General features: G+C 39.6%; 1 pseudogene; it reads right to left on the bottom strand.

Annotated features, from left to right (window-relative positions):
• Nucleotides 1-5,492: 5,492 nt before the first annotated feature.
• LOC148696409 (carboxylesterase 1 pseudogene) lies at nucleotides 5,493-6,804 on the bottom strand (annotated as a pseudogene).
• Nucleotides 6,805-16,842: the final 10,038 nt, after the last annotated feature.

The following is a 16,842-nucleotide window of genomic DNA, read 5'->3' as shown; positions in this document are numbered from 1 at the left end:
GTATTTTGTAGTGTTGGAAGTTGAAATATACGGCAGGAATAATAACTTATTTTATTCCACACACCAAAAAGAGATATATATACAGCCCTAATTACATAAGGAAACATAATAGGACACAATATCTACATTCCTAAAAAAGATACCTCCTATAATATTTACATGATCTTTATATGCTTTTAATGACTCATGCTAACACTCCCCCTCAAGTTGGTGCATAGATATCACACATGCCCAACTTGACCAGTGAGTCATTAAATGTTCTACTACATACTCCATGAGTGAGGACATCTGCAAGTTGCTCCTCGGAAGTCACACATGGAAGAGAGACAATTTTTCTTTCGAGTTTTTCCTTAATAAAATGTCTGTCAACCTCCACGTGCTTAGTCCTATCATGTTGCACTGGGTTGTCTGCTATATCTCTTGCAGACTTGTTATCACAATATAATCTCATAGTATCCTTTGGCTTGAACCCAAGTTCCCAAATAAGCTTCCTCAACCAAAGAATCTCACACAATCCTTGTGCCATACCTCTGTACTCAGCTTCAGCTGATGATCGTGAGACCACTTTCTGTTTCTTACTACGCCATGTAACTAAATTACCTCCCACAAAGGTAAAGTATCCAGATGTTGATCGCTTATCAGTTACATCACCAGCCCAATCTGCATCAGTAAAACCTTCAATTCTCAGATGTCCATGTCTCCCATATAATACTCCTTTTCTAGGTGCAGACTTCAAATAAGCTAAAATATGCATGACTGCGGCCATATGATCTGCACTTGGTGAGTGCATAAACTGGCTCACAACACTTACGGCATACGCAATGTCTGGACGAGTATGAGCCAAATAAATCAGTCTTCCTACAAGTCTCTGATATCTGCCTTTATCAACCGGTACCTGATCTGGATATATACCCAAATGATGCTTCTCAACTATAGGAGTATCTACCGGTTTACACCCTAGCATACCAGTTTCCTTCAACAAATCCAACACATATTTACGCTGAGACAAGAAAATACCTCTGGATGAACGTGCAACTTTAACTCCCAGAAAATATTTTAAGTCTCCCAAGTTCTTCATTTCGAATTCTGCAGCAAGGTTTATCTGCAACCTTAATATTTCATCAGAGTCATCCCCTGTAATAATCATGTCATCTACATAGATAATCAAAGCAGTTACTTTATTCAATTTACGCCTTACAAACAGCGTATGGTCGGAATGACACTGACAATATCCATTCTTCTTCATGACCTGTGTGAACCTGTCAAACCATGCACGAGGTGACTGCTTAAGTCCATAAAGTGACTTACGCAATCGACAAACCCCCGTCTTCCTACCCACATCATATCCTGGAGGAAAAACCATATATACTTCTTCCTCCAAATTCCCATGAAGGAAAGCATTCTTCACATCGAACCGTATTCATATTTGCAGCTAAAGAGATAAGTACACGTACCGTATATTTGCAGCTAAAGAGATAAGTACACGTACCGTATTCATCTTGGCTACCGGAGAGAACGTCTCCTGATAGTCTACACCATATGTTTGAGTATACCCTTTCGCTACCAACCTTGCTTTGTATCTTTCTATAGATCCATCAGCCTTGTATTTGATTGCAAACACCCAGCGGCATCTAACCGGCTTTTTCCCGTTAGGTAGTTCCACTACTTCCCAGGTTTTATTTTTCTGTAGAGGCATCATTTCTTCATCCATTGCTTTCACCCACCTTGGATCTTTCAGAGCTTCCTCCACTTGAGTTGGAACTTTAATGGACTCTATGTTATTTACCAGAGCCTTGCGTTCAGGTGCAAGGTTCTTACAGGATATATAATTGGTGATTGGATACCTTACCTTCCCTTCCGGAGAAAACCTGTCAGGTGGCACACCTCGATTTTGTCTAGGTGGTAACTTATATGTACTGACAATATTATTTGAATTAGTTGTACTTACCTCAGGTATATTCAGAGAAGATGCATGGGACGGCACTGTGGAACTAGAGAGAGGGGATAAAATACTACTAAACTCAGTACTTGGATCGGTAACATCCAGTTGTTCCTGTGCAATACTAGGTTTGGCAGAAGCTGGCTCACCCTGATTATTCTCCTTGGTCTCCTCTGCAGCAGCCTGTTGTGGTGCAGCACTTGATTCGACAACAACCTGCTGCGGTGCAGCACTTATGCTCACATCAGTTTCAGATTTACCATTAACGTCTCCCCCTAAATCCGAATCCAACCAACCAAGATCACCCACAGTCGCACTCTCCCCCTGGTGATCTGAAGTGGACCGGGTAGAAGCATAAAAATATTCGGATTCAGAAAATGTAACATCCATAGTCACATACATATGGCGGGTTCCGGGATGATAACATTGATATCCCTTTTGTTGAGTAGAGAAACCCACAAAGACACACCGAAGAGCACAGGGATCAAGCTTACTACGATGAACTTTGTGGATATGAACATATACCACACACCCAAAAACATGAGGAGTAAGAGTATTTATGGATACCACTGGAGCATGTGTACTTAGCACCTGGAGAGGAGTTTGAAAGCCCACAACGCGGGATAACATACGGTTAATGAGATAGATAGCATAAGTAACAGCTTCAGGCCAAAAACGTTGAGGAACGGAGGCACCTATTATCAATGCACGGGCAGTTTCCAAGATATGACTATTTTTCCTCTCGGCAACCCCGTTTTGTTGTGGAGTGTGAGGACACGTCGTTTCGTGAAGAATCCCATGAGTACGGAGAAACTGAGACAACTCAAAATTAATATATTCACCTCCATTATCAGAGCGGAGAACTTTAATAATGGAGGAATATTGAGTCTTGATCATCTGATAAAAAGACTGAAACACCATAGCAACATCACTCTTATGTTTAATTACATATAACCAGGTCATACGTGTGCAATCATCAACAAAGGTGACAAACCATTTAACTCCAGAAGCCACACTTACAGGGGAAGGACCCCAAACATCAGAATGCACGAGATCAAACGGAAACAAACTTTTATTCATACTTGGAGGAAACGAAACACGATGGCTTTTAGCAAGAATACAGACTTCACAATGTAAGTCTGATTCATTTATTCCATGAAATAAACTAGGCAACAAACGCCTTAAATAACCAAAAGAAGCATGACCTAAACGGCGATGTAACATCCATACGTCCTTCAAATTACTAGTAGTGGACGTCCGAACCGCAGCAGCTCTTCCCGGAACGACATCATCCACATAATACAACCCCTCTCTCTTAGTGCCACGCCCAATTATCCCCTTGGTCTGAATATCCTGAAGCAGACAAAAAAAATGATACATTAATACAACACAATCCAACTGTTCTGTAACTTGCGGTATAGATAGCAGGTGATGAGATAAAGACGGAACAAATAAGCAGTGATGCAAAGAGAGAGATGGTGTAAGACACACGGTGCCTGCTCCATTAACCGAAGCAGTAGTACCATTAGTAGTCTCCACACATGTTCTACGAGGCGTGGTCATATACTGAAACAAAGTTTTATCATAGGTCATATGATCCGTTGCACCAGAGTCTAGTATCCAACCTGTATGCTGAGCAGTGTCGGAGGCTAAGAGAACACGGCCTACAATACCTGGATTTGAAGATGGTTCACCAAGAGTAGTATGAGTCAACAAAGATTGACTCGGCTCACCAGAAAGCACCTCGGCTTCTTTGTTGTTGCTCGGTGTTGCAGTAGCTAAGGCTGCCCGTCCACCTCGTGAGCTATTGTTCCCACATTCTTTTGCACGCAACCGTTTCTTCAACTCTGGAAACCACTCGCGTACTCCATGCTTCTCAAAGCATGTATCTTCGGTATGGCGAGTTTGGCCGCAGAAGGTACACTTCAAATTATCTTTGTTTTCCCGGGTGAAAGAGCGGGAATTCACAGACAAGTTTGACACATCACCAGAAGGAAGACTGGCAGGAGATCGTGACACCATAGCCGCTGCAGGTCCTCCTCCTTGGCTGCCAATATGACTACCACCTATCATCGTGGCGTGATGTTGTGCTTCACGCCTAACCATAGAGAACACCTCCTCGACCGACGGAAGCGGTTGGGTTCGTAAGATGTCACTACGAACCTTATCAAAAACATCATCCAAACGTGCCAGAAAGGCATATACTCGGTCCAGTTGGACCTCCTCTCGTAGCGTCTTCAAATCTTGAGCACACGCCATCTCAATCGGCCGCCGTTGATCCAACTCTTGCCACACAGATTTGAGATCAGCGTAGTACACCCCAACTAGACGTCCTTCCTGTTGAAGTCGAAACGACTTAACCTTCAACTCATAAATTTAAGAGATATCAGAGCCATCATAGTACGTTCGAGCCACCTCCTCCCACACTTCTTTAGCGGTACGGAGGTGAATGAAAAAACTCATGATGGCTGGCTCCATGGAATTAATGAACCATCCCTTCACAATAGCATTCCCAGTCTCCCATGTCTCAAACTCGGTACTGTCTTCCCTGGGTTCCTTGATACTTCCTGTCACAAAACCCTTATTACCACGTCCTACAATATGCATCTCCAATACTTTGGACCAAAGCGGATAGTTTGACCCGTTAAGTTTCACTGCACTCGGCACTGCCGAGGCATCATTCTGGATAATCACAGAATTGAGAGCAGAATTGTTGGCAGAACCACCAACACCAAATCCTAGCTTCTACCCCGAGCCCCCATCTTCAACGTTCACCATCTTCCTTCACTGCAACACACACCAGCAATAGCACGACAAGAGCAGAACAAACACACAGCCCTTGCCAAAAACACAGCAGCAGCAAGACAGAACCACACGGCAGCAGCAAAACAGCATGCTGCAATCACAGTATACACAGTATGACCAATCTCTGCAACAAACTGCGCAGGAACCAGTCAACCGAACGTCACAGCGGAAGATACAGTTTTCTAGGGTTACGGTAGTTTGGCTCTGATGCCAAGTTGAAATATACGGCAGGAATAATAACTTATTTTATTCCACACACCAAAAAGAGATATATATACAGCCCTAATTACATAAGGAAACATAATAGGACACAATATCTACATTCCTAAAAAAGATACCTCCTATAATATTTACATGATCTTTATATGCTTTTAATGACTCATGCTAACATTGGAAGGAAAAGTTGATATATGAATTCTTACTCTTAAACTCAATGTCATAGATTAATTGTTTATTTTGTTTTCTTACAATATTATTTGGTTCCTTGCTATATTTCTTTATTTATTTTTTACAAACCTCTTTCAATTTATCACGAATTTTACACTTGATTTAATTATGTTTTATTTCTTTCATCACTTGAAAACGTCTTGCATTAGTTGTTTTAATTTCATTGTAATTGTCCAATTACCTCACTAAACAAATTGAAAATAGCTAATGTAAGACATCTTTAGGGGCGCTACGTGTTAGGGTTTCAATATCAGCCAATGACATTTCGTCTACCTTTTTTCTAATTTACATCTACATGCGATTGTTCATCAACTTCAATTATATACTTGCACCCAAAATCTCATATTGTTTGACAATTCCATGAATAACAATCTCGTATTGTTTGACGATGGCATCAATAAAAGTATGTAGATATTATTGTTATGATGTGCGCACACGCATAATTTATGAAATAATCACTTTAAAAAAAATGTTTCTAATGCGCATGCAGAGAGGCTAGTTATTATTGAAGCCGCCGCCACCACCAACTTCATCAAGTTTTATTCTAAGAATCATCCTCAGCTTATGAAGAAGATGTGAAACTTTTTACAACCGCAAAAAGATCCTTGTCAACAACCCCATGATAACCTCCTTCAACAAAATGCTCCACCACTTCGACCCCATTTTCTTTCAACATCTTCGCCACTTCCAGCCACCAAAACCCTGAATCCAGCCGCCTTCAATTGATCCAACCTCTCACTCAAACCATCCCCCACCATTGGATTGCTATACTCATGGTCACGGTCAACGCCCACGGGCAACGACAGTTCCCACATCAGATCGCTGCTACTCAGCGGCAACGCGGGGTTGTTCTCCAACCTTGACTCAGATCTGCTTCTCTGGGCCCCATTGAAGAACGGTTGATGCAATATCAACCCTCGGATCTTCAACCGGTGAAAATCGTCAGCTTCCGCAGCCGCACGAAGTCCCGCATGGTAGGCTATGTTGCCACCGGCGCTGCTGCCCATGAGGTAACAATTCCACAAGTCAGCATAGTCCCTTAGCCAGTGGTCTGGGGCTGTTTCGATAAAGTGCAGCGCTTCCACCGCGTCCTCGTACGCAGCGGGCAGCCGGTGCTCCGGAGCCAGCCTGTACTCCACCGATGCGATGATCACGGGGACTTGGGTAGCCAAGTTTACGTAGAAGTTGTCCATTATGGTTGAGGCTGCGCTGAGCTGTATGAACCCGCCGCCGTGGAAGTACACCACGAGCGGTAGCTTGGCGGGCGGGGTTGCAGAGGAGTGGTCGAGCAGGTGGCGGGGCAGGAATATTCGGACCCAGGTGTTGTTTGATTGGTTGATGGGGACGTCTTTGGTGAAAAATGGGGTGGGAAGATTGGGATCGCAGGTGGCTGGGCTGCTGGGAAATTTGGTCAAGCGTGTGATTGTGCCGTCCGGATTGGATGCAAGTTTAAGGAACTTGTAGGGATCGGAATTATCGACGGTGGGATTGGACATAGTGGAAGCTGCCGTTTGTTCTGGCATTTCCTAACTTTGGGAAAATATTGGAGATGTGTGAGTGAGTGTATGTGTGAATGATTGACGCCAAATCCTCAAGATGGAGCCTATATTAAAAGAAAGTTGGTGGTCGAATTAAATATCATTCAGCTTCGCTTTCAAGCCTAGATTCCAACGTTGTTGAGACAAGGGCATTACGTGTGCGTTAATTTCACAACATTTAATAGTTAATACGAACAAAAATTAGGTAAGGTAGAGCCATTCTTTTATCCGCGTTTCTTTGAATTTTTTTACTGAAATTTTGACATTACCCATTGAAACTATATTTTCTTTAACTAAAACCCATCTCCTTTTCATTTTCATGACGAAAGTCCATTGATTAGGCTCCAACTAAGCAAATTTCTTAATTAAGTTTGACTTTTCAAATTGTGTACTTTCTAGATGCCTAAACTACCCCTAATAATACTTAGATGGAGGTTTTGGATCTGTCACTTGTTATATCCATTTAATTAATTATATATATTTTACAAAATATTTCATGCAATTCATTGTATTCAATGTATTAACTTTCAAATTGTTGTAGGGTGCTGATTGAAAAATAATAATAATAGCAATTTCATGATTTGGTGCATTAAATATACAAGTTAATTTACCTACCATCATAGCAATAAACCTAAAACAGCTTCAGCTATTGCATACTAGTATTTGCCTACACACTTTGTGTGTATGAACATATTTTTTTAGAAAATGAAAAGGAGAGAAAGAGAGGGAGGGAGGGAGAACGTGGGGGGAGTGGGGGGGGGGGGGTTTAATTTTAATTTTAAATATTAGAGATATTTTAACATCACCTATAGGTGAGGTTTAAATAAAAAAGCAGTAAAATTTGAACATGTGAAATTACATTATTGCACATCATGTTTTTTGTGTGATAGAAGATTAAGTTGTTTTTTCACCCTCTTTTAGTTGACAAAGAGAGTTTTATTAATTAATAGAGATATATACTCCAATCCTAATGCACAAAACCAAGCTAACTATATGTTCTGCACAATTTTTACCTACAAAAGAATCTAATTTACCTACATGATTTATGTGCATTAGATTACAAGTTTATTTAATTACCTACAAGCACAAACCCACAACATTCAATAATTATTTAATATCACTATTTTTTTTTGGAATACGTAAATTAATTTATATGTATGTATTTACATGATTCAAAAAAAAAAAAAAAAAAAACTTTTTTGATTAAAAAATAATTGACTGCATAAAGGAAATTTTTTTTCATACGAAATATGCCTATTATTTTTTTGGATATGGGTAAATTAATTTATATATGTGACTAATATTTATGATACACGAAAGGGTAAAGTTTCATATGGGTTTAATTAGGGTGAGTAATAATATTTACTGACATACTTAGGATTTTGTGGTAAAGTTGTAAATATGTTATAATAGTTGGTTATATATATTTGTCTACATGACAGTCTATTTTAAATTTGAATTTTATTTGTATGTTTAATATTAGGTGAGTTTTTGTTTAGATAATACAAATTTCAAGGGCCTTTTCCTAAAAAATCCCTTTTTTTTTATTATAAAAAATTATTAAAAGCTGAACAAGGCAGCCCCGAATACAACAATCTAAATACAAAAGCCAAAAGATAATTAAAAACAGAAAACCCAAAGCACATGCCCAACACACAACACCACAGAATGGAAAACCTTAAATATGGCAAGGAAGCTGATTTAGAACAATTTTGGGATGAATTTTATGAAGTACAGAAAATGAAAGCTTTTACTTTACAATTGACAAAATTGGGATTAATTATAGGAAGAAGAATTTTGTTGAAATTTTTGGGTTGCTTGAGAAGATTTCAAGAAAATATTATATTTGCCAAGTTTGTATTCAATTTCACATTTTATTTTAATTTTTGAATAAATAATCTTGGGATCTTATTTTCCTTATATGATTATTCAATTTAGTTTCTCTAAGACCGCTGAACTTCCCTACAACTGAGTTTAGGCTTATTTAAGCTTATTTTCTCTCTAAATTTGTGGATTTTAGCTTTTCGATCCTTGGGTTTACGTTTGTATTCCATTTATTACGCTCGTGTTGCATAAGGAACACAACAGCCATATCACCATTGTGGTAGCAAATTTCCGCCGCCTTTAGTGTTGACAAAAATGTACCTACAAAACAATTAACACATTTGATCAAAGGCCAAAACCTCACGCACCCACGAGGAGTTGGGAGGGGAGTTGGGCAATGGATCTCCGATGCCTAAGTTACTTTTCCATGACACAAGAAGGAGAGGTATGAACAGTCATAGTCAGCTGCTTGGACATTTAGGGATGCTAAGCTACACATGAGATTATTTAGGAACTCTGCCCATTTAATGAGGGCAATGTTATATTTCTCGAGTAAAAGTCTACGTGTCGCCTCCAGGATTTTTTGGATTATTTTTTGCTCTACAAATGCCCCCACACTTGCTGGCCTGCTCATAGGAAATGGTAGTAGATGTAGAAATTCCAAGATGCTTAGGCAGGCAGAGAGTTGTTTTCCAATTTGATGTACATCTTCTAATTTGACTTCGATATAAAGTTTTATAGGAAAGGGAAACCAATTGCCACCAAAACCTATGTAAGTCTGCCTTAAGCAGGGAGTTAAAAAAATTTGGAGATCAATTTTTATCCTTACAAGAAAGAGAGAAAGTCATAGGAAATTTATTCTCCCTTAGCCTTCTTTTTTGCTTGCCTTTGCAAAGAGTTGCTCGTCATCTTCTTTCTTCTTCTCCGCGCTAGGTTTGAAAATTCTCTTTGCGGGGGCCAAGGTAGTGGATTGGCATGGCTGGGAAGTCACGATGCTGCAAAGAGAAGCTCAGGGTTGCTACAAGTGCAACGACAAGCTTGGGCACGACTTGTCTCCCTCAAGCCTCAAAGGTGATAAGTATCCTCTACCATTGTATCACCAGAGATGATCTTCCATTAAGGTGGGTTACTTCAAGGCTTCTCACGGCAAGATCAATTCCGACGAGCTGTTCAAGGACTTCCTTAAGGTGTACAAGTACGCAATTCTATCTAGAGTCCACGTGAGACAAGCAAAGCAAGGAGTAGCCATAAACCATGCAGTGGGACTACTAAGAGAGTCATCAGGTTCCATCCTTAGTACTTCGTGTTGCGGTTCAGTTTTCCCATCCCGCGCTTCTTCCAAAAGGTAATATTCTCCATAAAGTGCGCTCATTCCCATTATTTTCCAAATGCGGTAGGCATGATGATGGGTTCTTCAATTTGAGTAGGTTTTTTAACTTAGACCTGATTATCGATGACACCTTGGGGATCACCAGAGAGTGGGAATCCGACTCCTCACCTAAGCTACATGTTTCGACTACTTTCATTTATGGTAAGTGAACTGTTTCGTCTTTGGGCTGCTTTATGCTTTTCTTGAGTTGCTGATGACTTTGATTTATTGAATGTCCTCCTCTTCTTGTGTAGATTCAGAGTTTGGCTAAGACTTCGTCGGATTGAAGAAGGTGCATATTGCCCTGGGTCAGCCTGCTGAATATTGTGAATATCGCTAGTTGCTTAGTCCTCTTCATCGGGAGAAAAGTGGGATGCCTCTGAGAAAATAGATTAAGTGAATCAAGAAAGAAGCACTTGCTCGTTCGATCGTCGATGTGGAGCCTGCTGCCAGTGGAGGTGCAAAGAAGAGATCTTCATCACCTGCACGAGAGTCGTCGGTTGAGAAGAAGCAGAAAACTTCCTTTGCTGCCCATGAAAGCTCGCCTACTACTAAGAGGCTTGTCATTAGCTTGACTTCCCCCAAGGAGAATAATGAAACTGCTAAGTCTAAGCTGTGAAGCTTGCTGCTTTAAAGGTGGCTAGAACCATTACTGATAGAATTGTGCAGCGTGAGGGTTCTGTTGTGCCCCAATATCTGGGTCTGCTTCGAGACTTCCGTCTGGAGCTAAGCCTGGTTCGACTTTCAAAAGGCTTTCTGCGACGAAGTGCAGAAATATGCATTATGATGCTAAAGTGGTGCCATGGCCTGTTTTTTCTACTACTATAACTATTTTGCCTATTGAGAAGAAGAAGACTGCTCCCGTTGGCAGTTATGAGAAATTCCCTGAGTTTACTTTTGGAGAATTTTTCGAGATTTGTGTGCTACTAAAAGTTGACCTGCTTAAAGACCTTGATGCTTGAGCTAAGTTTGTTGATAACATCAGGAAAAGTGGTTTGCTCGAGTTTCTTTGCAAAACATCATGCGAACATTAGAAGGAATTCTCTGCTTGCTACGTTGCAGAAGACTTTAATCTTGGATGCCGAATCTATGCATGTCGACCAAGATGCTATTGAGGTTGCGAAGGAGGTTGAGGTGGCAGTGACAACTCAAGCTTATTTGGCTGCTAAAAAGATGGAAAAGTTAGAATTTGAACTTATCGTTTTGAAAGGGTCCGATGTCTTAGCCCCAAATTTTGTGCAATTGGAAGTCATTTGCTAGGAAGTTGATAGCTTAAAGGCTAAGCTTGTTGCGACCCAAACAATGTTGGAAGTTATAAAGAATGAGTAGACCGCTACGTGCCTCAAATCTAAGACTTTGAGTGTGTCAATTCGAAACTTTAGTCAGCCTATTATCTGAAGGACGAGGAACTTATCTCGACCTATAATGATGTGATTATTCTCCATAAGGTTGCTAATAGCCTTGAGTCCAAGGAAGTGAAGTTGCAAGGTGAATTGTATAGTAATGAAAACCTGATGAAGAAGCTGGATGAACTGTAGAGCACTCATACTAGTCTGGTTGAAAAAATGAGCAGCTTAGGAGTCATAAGGTTGGCCTCAAAGTCACGCTTTCTTAGGGTTAGGCTGATCTTTATAAGTTAGACTGTGTAAATCATCTCCAAGGTAGATCATTTGATTATGAGTTTTCTAAGAAGGATTTCGAGCTATTCTCCATTTCTATAAAAGACATGCTTGACTTTTCTTTCGAGGCTACTATTGGTGAAGTAATCGATGATCGTGCTGTTAGAAATGTGCCCAATAGCCAATCATATGATGATACTTTACAAACATTTCACATGTTAAACTAATCTAGTTTAATATAAAGGGCTAAGATTATTGTTTAAAGCCGTCTTATATAAATGTTATATGCTTAAATGATAAGTCCAAGGAATATGTAATTGGGAGAATGTGATCTAAAGAAGTTAGATTCATGAGACTATTCTATTTGGTATACATATCCTAAACGTTCCTAATTATAGGATTGCCAATTAGGCATTGACAGTCCGTTAAGATCAGTACGTGTTATGTCTTCTCCTAAGGAGATTGACTGGTCTTGAGTCATTGGTGTGACTGACATCAAGACAAGCATGTCGGTGCTCAATGGAGAATGAGTCCACTGGACACGATCAACAAGGAGTTCTCATACTCATGCCATATAAGAATTCATGGTTGGGATAATGCAAAGTAGTCATTTGACCTGAGGCATCATAGTTGTCTTGTGTTTAGGTCCTTGATCTTTGACTATATCAAAGTCATTCCGTCAGAGGGTGTCCACGACATAGTTAGGGTTAAGCCATTTAACCATGGAGGCAAGTGAATGCACAACAAAGGAACTCTAACCCTCAAACTGTTTGAGGGAGAATGCTCTGGCCAGAGTACGAATGAGATTTAGGAAGTCGTTCCAAATCACATTCAAGGTAATCATATAAGTAAGAGAATCACATTGGATAGTAGACATGAATAAACTATCAAACCAAACAATGTGGTCAAGAGTATTGTATTAGAGAAAGATCATATTGCATTGTAATCCTAAACTGAATAGGTTCTCCACCTTTTCTGATTAGCTTGGGTAGCCATGACATATTGCTAGGTGTCACTCATGGTTTATGGAAGCCCTAAAGGTGTGAGGGGGAATTGAAAGTAAGTTTCAATTCACAATCAATTTGAAGAGTTCTAATCGTCCACTGCCTCGCTAAAAGGAACTTAATGGATCATACACCATGTATGGTAGAGATTGAAGAAATAATGGAGATGAGTAAGGATAATTAAATGGTTTAATTACTTATGGTAAAGATTAATTAATATGATGATTAATCAAATGAATAAGTTCGTTTTAGACCTCGGGTTAGTTTTGGGCCGCAAGGCCCAATGGGACTTGAATGTCAAGACCAATAACTCAAGTTGTATGACAACTTGAAAACACAAAGGGCTTGAAAGCCCAGTAAACCCTTAAGGCCAGCCATATAGAGAAGGGTACTGAACTTGCCATAATTGCAAGTTTGCCACTCCATTGTGAGGTGATATAAAGGCAACTTTGTAGCCATTTAATCCTTAGGGTTTCTTTTAGAGAAAAGATGAGAACAAAAGCTCTCTTGACTCTCTAAGAAGCCGGCCATCGTAGAGGAACTTAGCTAGCAATCTTCCTTCCTCTAGGTCACTCATCTTCATCAATGCTCTCCTTGGTGTGGAAACTTAGAGATTCTCTATTTTGGGAACTTGGAGAATCCATTCATCCATCCTCCTCTAAGAAATCCATGGAGCTAAGCAATAAGGAATGAAGGTCCTCTCTCTTGGGTGATTAGCCTTTGCTTATGCAAAGAGGAATTAACAAAGGTATAAGATTTCTCAACTCACTTTGTTTTGAGTTGAGTCTTGGTTCACCATAACTACTAGGCTTTGAATTTCATAGGTAAAGTTTTTTTTTTTTTGAGTGCATACAAGCATGATTCCACCTTTTAATTGTTAATAGCATGCATAGATGTTGCTCATATGTACTAGTTTTCACAAATATTTCCTTCAAGTGGTATCAGAGCCTAGGTCTAGTAGTTGCTGAATCCTTTTGGGTTTTGTAGTTCATAGTCTTTGATTTGAATGTTGTAATGGTTACAAGCTTTATTCTGGCTTCTTTGAATCTAAATTTTTTTAGAAAATTTGCCATTTCAAATGTTGTAGATGTAGTTCATATGAGCATGAATTTTGGAGCTAAAATTTGGTGCCATGTTTATGGGGAAATTTGGCCAAATCAAATGGGTGGATTTTTGGGTTCAAGTTTGTGTTGTTAAAAGTGTTTTAAAGTGACTTTTTGAACCCCCTAAGTACCCTAGGATGTTAACCCCCTTTTGAGTAGTGAAAATTTGAGTTTTATTGAGTGAAAACATTCATGGAGCTCTTATGGGTTTTCGTGGATGTTCTTCAATGTTCTTGCGTTGTTCATAACCAAGAACATAAAGTTTTAGGTGTTTTGATTCAAAGTTTTTGGTTGTTTACATAAAGTCTTGTTTTTGTAATGGTTGGTGTGACTTGTCTATCAACAAGACATTTTTTTTGAAAAGGTGATCGAAAAGTTGAAAGTGTATTTGAAATTTTGTACATGATTGATACTTTTCTTACACACCTATATGTTTACCTTGATGTACTCATTTTCTTGTTTTATTTGATATGCATGAAATTGAAATAGTAGGGTCCAATGCCCAATAAGAAAACACGCCTTAAATGATTAAATGCGTAACTAAAATCAATCACCATCCCTAGACCGAGATCCAACACTAGGCTCGTGTTGGATCGAATCAAAGGTTCATAGTCATCCTAAGGCCCTAAGGCAACTATATAGTCCATCAATGAATGCAAAGCTTATGTTAGTAGTACCATATACTGTTGCTTTAAAAATCATTTTACAAGCATAGTGGGAATATCATATACTACTAAATCAATCACAAGGACCAATAGTTATAATAGGACCAAATTGTTTTAATAAGATTAAAATGCATGCTGATATGTGATAAGACCTAAAACCCTCAACCAAACCATTATTAAGTTGACAAGCATGAGAGTGCTTTGAACACTCTTTTGTGGCCTTCCGCCGTGGTAGACTCCAATCGTTTGTGACTCATACACCGACTCCACCCTATAATAGGGGAGTACAAAGTATATGTTTACACTCAGGAGGAATTTTATATACATACATGATGAAGTGAGGTTGGCAACGAGTTAAGTCAACATGACATAAATTCTAAGGTTATGCTTGAACCCCTACACAAACTGGCACGGTGGGAATGACTTCACTAAGTGCAATGACGCCAACATGATATAATTCTAAGGCATCATTCTCTAGAGGCCAAACTAGATGGGTACTTACAAGAGATGTAAATGAGTAAGCGTACTCTCTCATTATTATTAATGTTAGCCAACATCATATAATTGTGAGGTAGGCTTGGTAATAGTGAGCCTCTCCTACCCTAATAAGAGTTTCCTCCAAAACTCTCGAATTCCGATGAGGGATATTAAATTTGCCAAAAATAGTGAGTGGTGCTATTTGATTTAAAAACTCAGATCAAATGGCTTAAAATCAATCAATTTATATTCGTTATATATTTGTTTACCGATATATTTGCAAACGCTATCCAAAACTTGACAAAGAAAAGCCGAAGGCTTTAGTTTCCGGACTTGGTACCATAATCCCATAGATTGTATTGATTTGATTGTAATGTACCTAAGTAGTCTCTTCCTCACAATCTTCTTATCGAAAATGTATCATTGGAAGAACATGTTAATGATCGTTACTCATTCTGAAGCGGAATGTTGTCTTTTCTGGATCATCGGTTTAACAGCGGGGTCAACGTGTAACTTGTGGCAGGCTATCTCGGGGTTGATATCAACCATGTTAAAAGGTGACTGTGTGAAAATCTACTTGGTATGACTTCCTCTTTTTTCCTTTTAGCTCAAACGTGAGCTTATTCTAGTTATCTTTTTCGTGAGTTTTTTTTTCCTTCAAGGCCCAAACGTGAGCTGATTCTAGCTATCTTTTCCGTGAGTTCCACTTTTTCCTTCGGGGCTCAAACGTGAGCTGATTCTAGCTATCCTTATTTACTTCGGTTACTTCGACTAGGGTAAACGACTTATTCTTTAACTCCTTCAAAACTTGCACAGTACCTCATCGAGGTGCGGCCTGGTCTAACGTGATCTCTTTGACTCTTCCTTTTAAGATGTGAAATCATATTTTTTTTGGTACTTAACAAAGGTTACAACGTCCAGTTTTACTAAGTAAGGTCGATCTAGAATCCCATTATAGAGAGACGACTCACTGGGTCACTGATTATCGTGAACGTTTGCTTTAAGACAACTAGTGGCTTTTTCACATTGAGTGTTAAGTTACCAATGACAATCAAGGTGTGGCCGTTAAATTCGGAAAGTACCTCAACTCGGCGTATGATCGTGTTGTCCAGGCCCATTTTCTGAATCACTGAAAGCTAAAGAAGGTTGATTATGCTGCCATTGTCCATAATTGCTCTATCGACTGTGGCGTGAACTAGTTGGACATATATCACTAGGCCATCGTTATGAAGGAAGTCTACACCTTCAACGTCCTGCTCGGTGAAGCTAACGATCGGTTTGGTTCGGTGCTCATTTCCTGAACCTGAGACCGATGTCACCTACTGGATCTTTCTCTTCTTGGATTTGTTGGTGGCCCCTAAGTATTCAAATTTGGTGAAGATGTCATTGATTCGGATAAACTTGGTACTTAGTTATGCGTTTGCGTTCATTTTGGGATGCGCAGCTGGCTTATTCATGTATTTGTCGCATTTGCCTTCTCTCACGAGCTTCTCCAAGTAATCTCTCCATGTGAAGCAATTGTCGATTGTATGATCGAGAGCTCGTGGAATGCATAATATTTAATGTGAGGAGGTGTATCATTTTGATTGTTTCGGTAGCTTGAACCAAGGTTCAATCTTAAGGTCACGGAGGATCTGATTGATCGGGATTGAGAACTTGGTGTAATTCTTGGTCGTTAGACCCTCTTCTTCAGGGATCGATCCCTACGCTTGGTCCTTGACTTATTCTTGTCGTTGGACTGCTTCCCGTCCACCTTTTTTTAGGCTATTTACAACTTCTTCTAAGGTTGCTCCAATGCTTTGTTGGCTTGCAAGGCTTCATCCCAAAGTGCGTGTTTCTCTGCCAGAGCGAATGATTCTACCTGAGTCAAGTCTTCTCTCATTATCAATTCTCTGAATAGCGAGTGGCATGTTGAGAGTCCATTTTGGAATGCATCTGACTATCTTAGTTTTCTCCGCCTTAAACCTCTTTATGTAGTCGCAAAATGTCTTATTTGGATTCTTTTTTTATATTGGATAGCTGATCAGACTTCTTTTTTATCAAGCGGTAAGA

The sequence above is a fragment of the Pyrus communis genome, chromosome 6 (genome assembly GCF_041283825.1).
Source record: "Pyrus communis isolate YQ-2024b chromosome 6, ASM4128382v1, whole genome shotgun sequence".
In the NCBI taxonomy this organism is placed as follows: domain Eukaryota; kingdom Viridiplantae; phylum Streptophyta; class Magnoliopsida; order Rosales; family Rosaceae; genus Pyrus; species Pyrus communis.
The sequence above is the reverse complement of the archived record's forward strand: the minus strand, read 5'-3'. Positions and strand labels throughout refer to the sequence as shown.